The sequence below is a fragment of the Arachis hypogaea genome, chromosome 14 (assembly GCF_003086295.3).
Source record: "Arachis hypogaea cultivar Tifrunner chromosome 14, arahy.Tifrunner.gnm2.J5K5, whole genome shotgun sequence".
Classification (NCBI taxonomy): domain Eukaryota; kingdom Viridiplantae; phylum Streptophyta; class Magnoliopsida; order Fabales; family Fabaceae; genus Arachis; species Arachis hypogaea.
In genome coordinates this window covers 120132699-120142031 of record NC_092049.1, presented here as the reverse complement: position 1 = coordinate 120142031, position 9333 = coordinate 120132699, and the positions used below count along the sequence as shown (strand labels likewise).

At 39.4% G+C, this 9333-nt stretch overlaps 1 non-coding gene across 1 annotated transcript; it reads right to left on the bottom strand.

The window, feature by feature from the left end:
• Positions 1-3418: 3418 nt before the first annotated feature.
• LOC112745555 (small nucleolar RNA R71) lies at positions 3419-3522 on the bottom strand. The gene has a single exon (XR_003173475.1). It is a non-coding gene; the product is annotated as a small nucleolar RNA R71 (small nucleolar RNA).
• Positions 3523-9333: the final 5811 nt, after the last annotated feature.

Sequence of the window (9333 nt, the reverse complement as noted above, 5' to 3'; positions counted from 1 at the left end):
CCAAACAGGCGTTCCAAGTCAGCTCAAGAATTATGGCGTTTAACTCCAAAACTGGCACAAAAGCTGGAGTTAAACGCCCAAACTGGCACAAAAGCTGGCGTTTAACTCCAAGAAAAGTCTCTACACATGGAAGCTTCAATGCTCAGCCCAAGCACACACCAAGTGGGCCCGGAAGAAGATTTCTGCATTAATTACTGATTTTTGTAACCCTAGGCTACTAGTTTTCTATAAATAGGACCTTATACTATTGTATTTTCATCTTTGATAAGTCTTATGCTATCTTAGACACGTTTGGGGGCTGGCCTCATGGCCATGCCTAGACCTTGTTCTTATGTATTCTCAACGGTGGAGTTTCTACACACCATAGATTAAGGTGTGGAGCTCTACTGTTCTTCATGAATTAATACAAAGTACTATTGTTTTTCTATTCAACTCAAGTCTATTTCTTCTCCAAGATATTCATTCGTTCTTCAACTTGATGAATGTGATGATCCGTGACACTCATCATCATTCTCACCTATGAACATATGCCTGACAACCACCTCTGTTCTACTAGCAATGGCTTGAATGCGTATCTCTTGGGTTTCTAATCTAAGATTGGAACCTTCGTGGTATAGGCGAGAATTATTGGCGGCCATTCCTGAGATCCGAAAAGTCTAAACCTTGTCTGTGGTATTCCGAGTAGGATCTGGGAAGGGATGACTGTGACGAGCTTCAAACTCGCGATTGTGGGGCGTGTGACAGACGCAAAAGGATCAATGGATCCTATTCCGACATGATCGAGAACCGACAGCTGATTAGCCGATGTTGTGACAGAGCATAAGGACCATTTTCATTGAGAGGACGGGATGTAGCCATTGACAACGGTGTTGCCCAACATAAAGCTTGCCATGGAAAGGAGTATGAATGATTGGAAGAAGGCAATAGGAAAGCAGAGGTTCAAGAGGAACAAAGCATCTTCATACGTTTATCTGAAATCCACCAATGAATTACATAAGTATCTCTATCTTTATTTTATGTTTATTTTCATCACCTTAAACTCCATAACCATTTGAATCCGCCTGACTGAGATTTACAAGATGACCATAGCTTGCTTCAAGCCGACAATCTCCGTGGGATCGACCCTTACTCACGAAAGGTTTATTACTTGGACGACCCAGTGCACTTGCTGGTTAGTTGTGCGGAATTGTGACAAAGTGTGATTCACGTTTAAGAGCTCCAAGTCCTTTAGCGCCATTGTTGATAATCACAATTTCGTGCACCAAGTTTTTGGCGCCGTTGCCGGGGATTGTTCGAGTTTGGACAACTGACGGTTCATCTTGTTGCTTAGATTAGGTATCTTTTCTTTAGAATTTTTAAGAATGAATTCTAGAGTTTCAAGGTGATGTTCTTATCATCGCAAAAACTGATTGATTCTCATCAATTTAGCTATTGAATGTAATGTCCTACTGAAGCTTGGCCAAACATGTCTAATCTTTTTAGATTGAAGCTTTAGACTAACATTGCATGATTCCTGGAATTCTTATTAAAAGTTTTGATTCTCTTTATTTTCTTTCTATATAATTTTCGAAAAAAAAAATACAAAAAAAAAATTTTTAAAATGATAAAACCAAAAATATTTTATGTTTCTTGTTTGAGTCTATTGTCTAATTTTAAGTTTGGTGTCAATGGCATGTCTTTATCCTTCTAATTTTCGAAAATTTATACATATTGTTCTTCGTTGATCTTCAAGTTGTTCTTGATGATTTCATTGCTTTGATCTTCAAATTCTCTTGTTTTGTATGTTTTGTTGTTTCTTACATGCATTTTTACATTGTTATAGTCCTTAGTATACAAACTTTTAAGTTTGGTGTCTTGCATGCATTGTTTATTTGATCTTAGTTGCATTTTTTATTGATTCCCATCATCAAAAAATCAAAACTATTTTTTAAAACTATGTCTTTTCAAGTCAATAATACAGAGAATTGAAGATTCAGAACATTCAGCAGAGGAATCAAACAGAAAAAGTTGGGCGTTCAAAACGCCCAGTGAAGAAGGAAAACTGGCATTTAAACGCCAGCCAGGGTATCTGGCTGGGCGTTTAACGCCCAAAAAGGTAGAGATTTGGGCGTTAAACGCCAGAATGGGCACCATTCTGGGCGTTTAACGCCAGGATGACACTAGAGGGAAGATTTTGTTTTTAATTCACTTTTTTTTTCAAGTTTTCATAATTTTTCAAAATCAAATCTTTTTCAAATCATATCTTTTCAATCATATCTCTTTCAAAATCAATTTCTTTCCATTTTATATTTATTTTTACTATTTTCAAAAATCCTTGCTTCAATTCAAGATTTACTTCAAAAATTTTCAAGTTGTTACTTGCCTACTAAGAAAGGATCAAATTTTAAATTTTAGAATCATATCTTCTAATTTTTTGTTAGTCAAGTAATCAACTTTAGTTTTAAAACTTTCTCTTTTTAATTTGATTTTCAATCATATCTTCTCAATCATATCTTTTCAATCACACCCTTTTTCAAAATTAATTTTCAATCATATCTTTTTAATTTCTGATTTCAAAATCTTTTTCAAAAAAAAATCACTTGATTTCTTTTCCAATCTTAGTTTTTGAAAATCTCAATCAAACTTTCAAATTTCTTTTTAATTATTTCAAAATCTTTTTAATTTATTTTCAAAAATTCTTCCCCTCTTCTCACATCCTTCTATTTAAGGGACTAAGACTCCTCATCAAGGTGCAATTCGAACTTTGTCCCTCTTGATAAGTTCGAATTCCCTCTTCTCCACCTCCTCCTTCTATTCTTCTTTTCTTCTGACACTTCAAGGAATCTCTATACTGTGACATAGAGGATTCCATACTTTCTTGTTCTCTTCTCTTTCATATGAGCAGGAGCAAAGATAAAAGCATTCTTGTTGAAGCTGATCCTGAACCTGAAAGGACCTTGAAGAGAAAGCTAAGAGAAACCAAAACACAACTCTCTCTAGAGGGCCTAACAAGAGCTCTTCAAAGAAGAAGAAACCATGGCAGCCGAAAACAACAACAATGCCAACAATGCAAGGAAGGTGCTTGGTGACTTTACTGTACCTACTCCTGATTTCTATGGAGAAGCATCTCTATCCCTGCTATTGGAGCAAACAACTTTGAGCTTAAGCCTCAATTAGTTTCTCTAATGTAACAGAATTGCAAGTTTTATGGACTTCCATTGGAAGATCCTCATCAGTTCTTAGCTGAATTCTTGCAAATCTGCGACACTGTCAAGACCAATAGGGTTGACCCTGAAGTCTACAGATTTATGCTCTTCCCTTTGCTGTAAGAGACAGAGCTAGGACATGGTTAGATTCACAACCTAAAGAAAGCCTGAACTCTTGGAAAAAGCTAGTCAATGCCTTCTTGGCAAAGTTCTTTCCACCTCAAAAATTGAGCAAGCTTAGAGTGGAAGTCCAAACCTTCAGACAAAAGGAAGGAGAATCCCTCTATGAAGCATGAGAAAGATACAAGCAATTGATCAGAAAGTGTCCTTCTGGCATGCTTTCAGAATGGAACATCATATGCATATTCTATGATGGTCTGTCTGAACTGTCCAAGATGTCATTGGACAATTCTGCAGGTGGATCTCTTCATCTGAAGAAGACGCCTGAAGAAGCTCAGAAACTCATTAAAATGGTTGCAAATAACCAATTCATGTACACTTCTGAAAGAAATCCTGTGAATAATGGGACAACTCAGAGAAAGGAGTTCTTGAGATTGATACTCTGAATGCCATATTGGCTCAGAATAAAATATTGACCCAACAAGTCAATATGATTTCTCAGAGTCTGTCTAAAATGCAAGCAGCAACAGGCAGTACTAAGGAAGCTTCCTCTGAAGAAGAAGCTTATGATCCTGAGAACCCAGCAATGGAAAGAGGTGAATTACATGAGAGAACCCTATGGAAACACCTATAATTCTTCATGGAGAAATCACCCAAATCTCTCATGGAAGGATCAACAGAGACCTCAACAAGGTTTCAACAACAACAATGGTGGAAGAAACAGGTTAGCAATGGCAAGCCTTTTCCATCATCTTCTCAGTAACCGACAGAGAATTCTAAGCAGAGCCCCTCTGACTTAAACAACCATTGTCTCTGATCTAATCAAAAACCACTCAAAGTTTCATGACTGAAACAAGGTCCTCCATTAGAAATTTGGAGGCACAATTGGGTCAGCTGAGTAAGAAAATTACTGAACTCCCTCCTAGCACTCTCCCAAGCAATACAGAAGAGAATCCAAAAAGAGAGTGCAAGGCCATAACCACATCTCACATGGCCGAACATAGAGAGGAGGAAGAGGCAGTGATTCCCACTGAGGAAGACCTCAATGGACGCCCACTGACCTCCATGGAGTTCCCTAATGAGGAACCATGGGAATCTGAGGCTCATTCTGAGACCATAGAGATTCCATTGAATTTACTTCTGCCTTTCATAAGCTCTGATGAGTATTCTTCCTCTGAAGAGGATGAAGATGTCACTGAAGAGCAAGTTGCTAAGTACCTTGGAGCAATCATGAAGCTAAATGCCAAGTTATTTGTAATGAGACTGGGAGAATGAACCTCCATTGCTCATCAAAGAACTAGATGACTTGACTAGGCAGAGATTACCTCAAAAGAGACAGGACCCTGGAAAGTTCTCAATCCCTTGTACCATAGCACCATGACCTTTGAGAAGGCTCTGTGTGACCTAGGGTCAAGCATAAACCTCATGCTCTCTCTGTAATGGAGAAGCTAGATCATTGAGGTAAAAGCTGCAAGAATCTCACTGGAAATGGCAGATAATCCAAAGAACAGGCTTATGGACTTGTAGAGGATGTCTGGTAAAGGTTGAAGACCATTAATCCTGCTGATTTCATAATCTAGAGACTGGAAAGTGTATGGATGAATCCATCATCCTTGGCAAACCTTCCTAGCCACAGCAAAAGTTGTGATGATGTTGACAGAGGAGAATTGATCATTCAAGTGAATGAAGACTCCTTGTGTTTAAAGCTCAAGGATATCCCTCTGTCACCATGGAGAGGAAGCATGAAGAGCTTCTCTCATACAGAGTCAAACAGAGCCCCCACATTCAAACTCTAAGTTTGGTGTTGGAGGTTCCAACATTGCTCTGAACATCTGTGAGGCTCCATGAGAGCCCACTGTCAAGCTATTGACATTAAAGAAGCGCTTGTTGGGAGGCACCCAATCTTTAACTTATCTATGTTAAATTTCTATTTTCTTTTACTATTTTATGTTTTCTGTAGGTTGATGATCATGAGAAGTCACAAAAACAATTGAAAAAGCAAAAACAGAAGGAAAAATAGAATGAAAAATAGAACACCCTAGAGGAGAAACTTACTGGCGTTAACGCCAGTAAGGGTAGCAGAATGGGCGTTAAAACGCCCAGTCTGGCACCATTCTGGGTGTTTAACGCTAGAAATTGGGCACCAGACTGGCGTTTAACACCAGGAATGGGCAAGAAGCTGGCGTTAAACGCCAGAAATGGGCAGCAGCCCTGGCGTTTAACGCCAGGATTGGCAGAAAAGGGGCGTTTTGCACGCCAATTGGTGCAAGGATGAGATATCCTTGACACCTCAGGGTCTGTGGACCCCACAGGATCCCCACCTACCCCACCACTCTCTCTCTTCTTCACCATTCACCAATCACCTCAATACCTCTTCCCCAAAAACCCCTCACCTATCAAATCCTACCATTCTCTTCACCACTCACATCCATCCTTCATAAAACCCCACCTACCTCACCATTCAAATTCAAACCACTTTCCCCTCCCAAACCCACCCTCTATGGCCGAAACCATACACACCCCTCTCACTCCTATATAAACCCATCTTCACTCCTTCATTTCACACAACCTAAACACCACTTCTCCCCCTTGGCCGAAACACAAAGCCCACTCCATCTCTTCTATTTCTTCTTCTTCTACTCTCTTCTTTCTTCTTTTGCTCGAGGACGAGCAACCTTCTAAGTTTGGTGTGGTAAAAGCTAAAGTTTTTGTTTTTCATAACCATTTATGGCACCAAAGGCCGGAGAAACCTCTAGAAATAGGAAAGGAAAGGCAAAAGCTTCCACCTCCGAGTCATGGAGATGGAGAGATTCCTCTCAAAGGTACATCAAGACCACTTCTATGAATGTGGCCAAGAAGAAAGTGATCCCCGAGGTCCCTTTTAAGCCAAAAAGGGCAAAATCCGGAGATCCGACATGAGATCCGAAAGAAGAGGTTGGGAATTCTCACCAACCACATTCAAAAAAGTCGGAATCTTAATGGTTCAAGTTCTATGCCAATCATGGACACCAGAACCATGATCAAAGTGTGAACCCAGACCTAAGAATTGGCTTACAATGGTCCGAGGGGAAATACTTAGATTTTAGTTCCGGAAAATGTAAGGTTGGCATTCAACTTGCCCATGATGCAAGGAGATGCACACCCATACACTAGAAGGGTCAACTTTGATCAAGGTTGACCAAGTCCTCATGGACATATGTGAAGAGGGTGCCTCAATGGAAGAGAGATTCAAGAGGAAAGCCGGTTTCAACTAAGAAGGCATGACCTCAAGCCCGTGGCTAGGGGATGGTTGGAGCTTAATCCACGCTCAATCATTCCCACTAGCAACCGGTCCGAAGCTACTATAGACCGGGCTATCATGATACATAGCATCATGATTGGAGAGGAAGTAGAAGTTCATGAGGTTATATCCCAAGAACTCTACAAGTGGCAGACAAGTCCTCTCCTTGGCAAGGTTAGCCTTCCCTCATCTCATTTGTCACCTTTGCAATTCGATTGGGAATTGACATAGAGGGAGACATTCTCATTGATGAGGACAAACTCATCACTAAGAAAGGATGGAGAAAATAAAGAGAACCTCATCAAGAGCATAAGGAAATTCCTTCATCATGAAATCCCTGAGATGCCCTCAAGGGATGCATCTTCCTCCACAAAACTATTGGAGCAAACAACACCTTCCCTAGGAGAATTAAGTTCCAACATAGGACAACTAAGGGTGGAGCACCAAGAGCATCCATCCTCCTCCATGAAATTAGAGAAGACCAAAGAACCATGAGAGAGGAGCAACAAAGGCAAGGAAGAGACATTGAGGAGCTCAAGCACTCCATAAGATCTTCAAGAGGAAGAACAAGCTGCCATCACTAAGGTGGACCCGTTCTTTAACTTTCCTTGTTCTTTATTTTCCTATTTTCGAAAAATTATTGCTTTTATGTTTATCTCATGTTTGTGTCTTTATTAACATTGATCAATTAGGTCTATGCCTTAAAGCTATGAAAATGAAATCCATCACCTTTCTTAAATGAAAAATGTTTTCAATTGAAAAAGAAAAGAAGTGCATGAATTTCAAATTTTTAAAACAGTTTTAATTATTTTTGATGTGGTGGCAACACTATTGTCTTTCTGAATGAATAGCTTGAACAGTGCATATTTTTGAATTTGTTAAATCATGAATATTAAAATTGTTGGCTTTTGAAAGAATGATGGGAAAAGCTTGAAAAAAAAAGAGGAAAAAAAAGAGAAAAGGAAAAGAAAAGAAGAAGAAACAGCAGAAAAAGCCAATACCCCTTTAAACCAAGGCAAGGGTGATTTAAAAAGGATCCAAGGCTTTGAGCATCAGTGGATGAGGAGGGCCCACAGGAATATAAAATCATGCCCTAAGCGGCTCAACCAAGTTGTCCCTAACCATGTGCTTGTGGCGTGAAGGTGTCAAGTGAAAACTTGAGACTGAGCGGTTAAAGTCGATGTCCAAAGCAAAAAGAAAGATGTGCTTAAGACCCTGGACACCTCTAATTGGGGACTCTAGCAAAGCTGAGTCACAATCTGAAAAGGTTCACCAGTTATGTGTCTGTGGCATTTATGTATCCGGTGGTAATACTGAAAAACAAAGTGCTTAGGGCCACGGCCAAGACTCATAAAGTAGATGTGTTCAAGAATCAACATACTTAACTAGGAGAATCAATAACACTATCTGGATTCTGAGTTCCTATAGATACCAATCATTCTGAACTTCAAGGGATAAAGTGAGATGCCAAAACTGTTCAGAAGCAAAAAGCTAAAAGCCCCGCTCATTTAATTAATACTGATCTTCATAGATGTTTTTGGAATTCATTGTACATTCTTTTCTTTTTATCCTATTTGATTTTCAGTTGCTTGGGGACAAGCAACAATTTAAGTTTGGTGTTGTGATGAGCGGATAATTTATACGCTTTTTGGCATTGTTTTTAGTATGTTTTCAGTATATTTTAATTAGTTTTTATTATATTTTTATTAGTTTTTATTTAAAATTTACTTTTCTAGACTTTACTATGAGTTTGTGTATTTTTTTGTAATTTCAGGTATTTTCTGGCTGAAATTGAGGGCCTGAGCAAAAATCTGATTCAGAGGCTGAAAAAGGACTGCAGATGCTGTTGGATTCTGACCTTCCTGCACTCAAAGTGGATTTTATGGAGCTACATAAGGCTAATTGGCGCGCTTTTAATTGCGTTGGAAAGTAGACATCCTGGGCTTTCCAGTATATAATAGTCCATACTTTGCCCGAGATTTGATGGCCCAAACAGGCGTTCCAAGTCAGCTCAAGAATTCTGGCGTTTAACTCCAAAACTGGAACAAAAGCTGGAGTTAAACGCCCAAATTGGCACAAAAGCTGGCGTTTAACTCCAAGAAAAGTCTTTACACATGGAAGCTTCAATGCTCAGCCCAAGCACACACCAAGTGGGCCCGGAAGAAGATTTCTGCATTAATTACTGATTTCTGTAACTTTAGGCTACTAGTTTTCTATAAATAGGACCTTATACTATTGTATTTTCATCTTTTATAAGTCTTAGGCTATCTTAGACACGTTTGGGGCTGGCCTCACGGCCATGCTAGACCTTGTTCTTATGTATTCTCAACGGTGAAGTTTCTACACACCATAGATTAAGGTGTGGAGCTCTACTGTTCTTCATGAATTAATACAAAGTACTATTGTTTTTCTATTCACCTCAAGTCTATTTCTTCTCCAAGATATTCATTCGTTCTTCAACTTGATGAATGTGATGATCCATGACACTCATCATCATTCTCACCTATGAACATATGCCTGACAACCACCTCTGTTCTACTAGCAATGGCTTGAATGCGTATCTCTTGGGTTTCTAATCTAAGATTGGAACCTTCGTGGTATAGGCTAGAATTATTGGCGGCCATTCCTGAGATCCGGAAAGTCTAAACCTTGTCTGTGGTATTCCGAGTAGGGATCTGGGAAGGGATGATTGTGACGAGCTTCAAACTCGCGTGGGGGCGTGTGACAGACGCAAAAGGATCAATGACA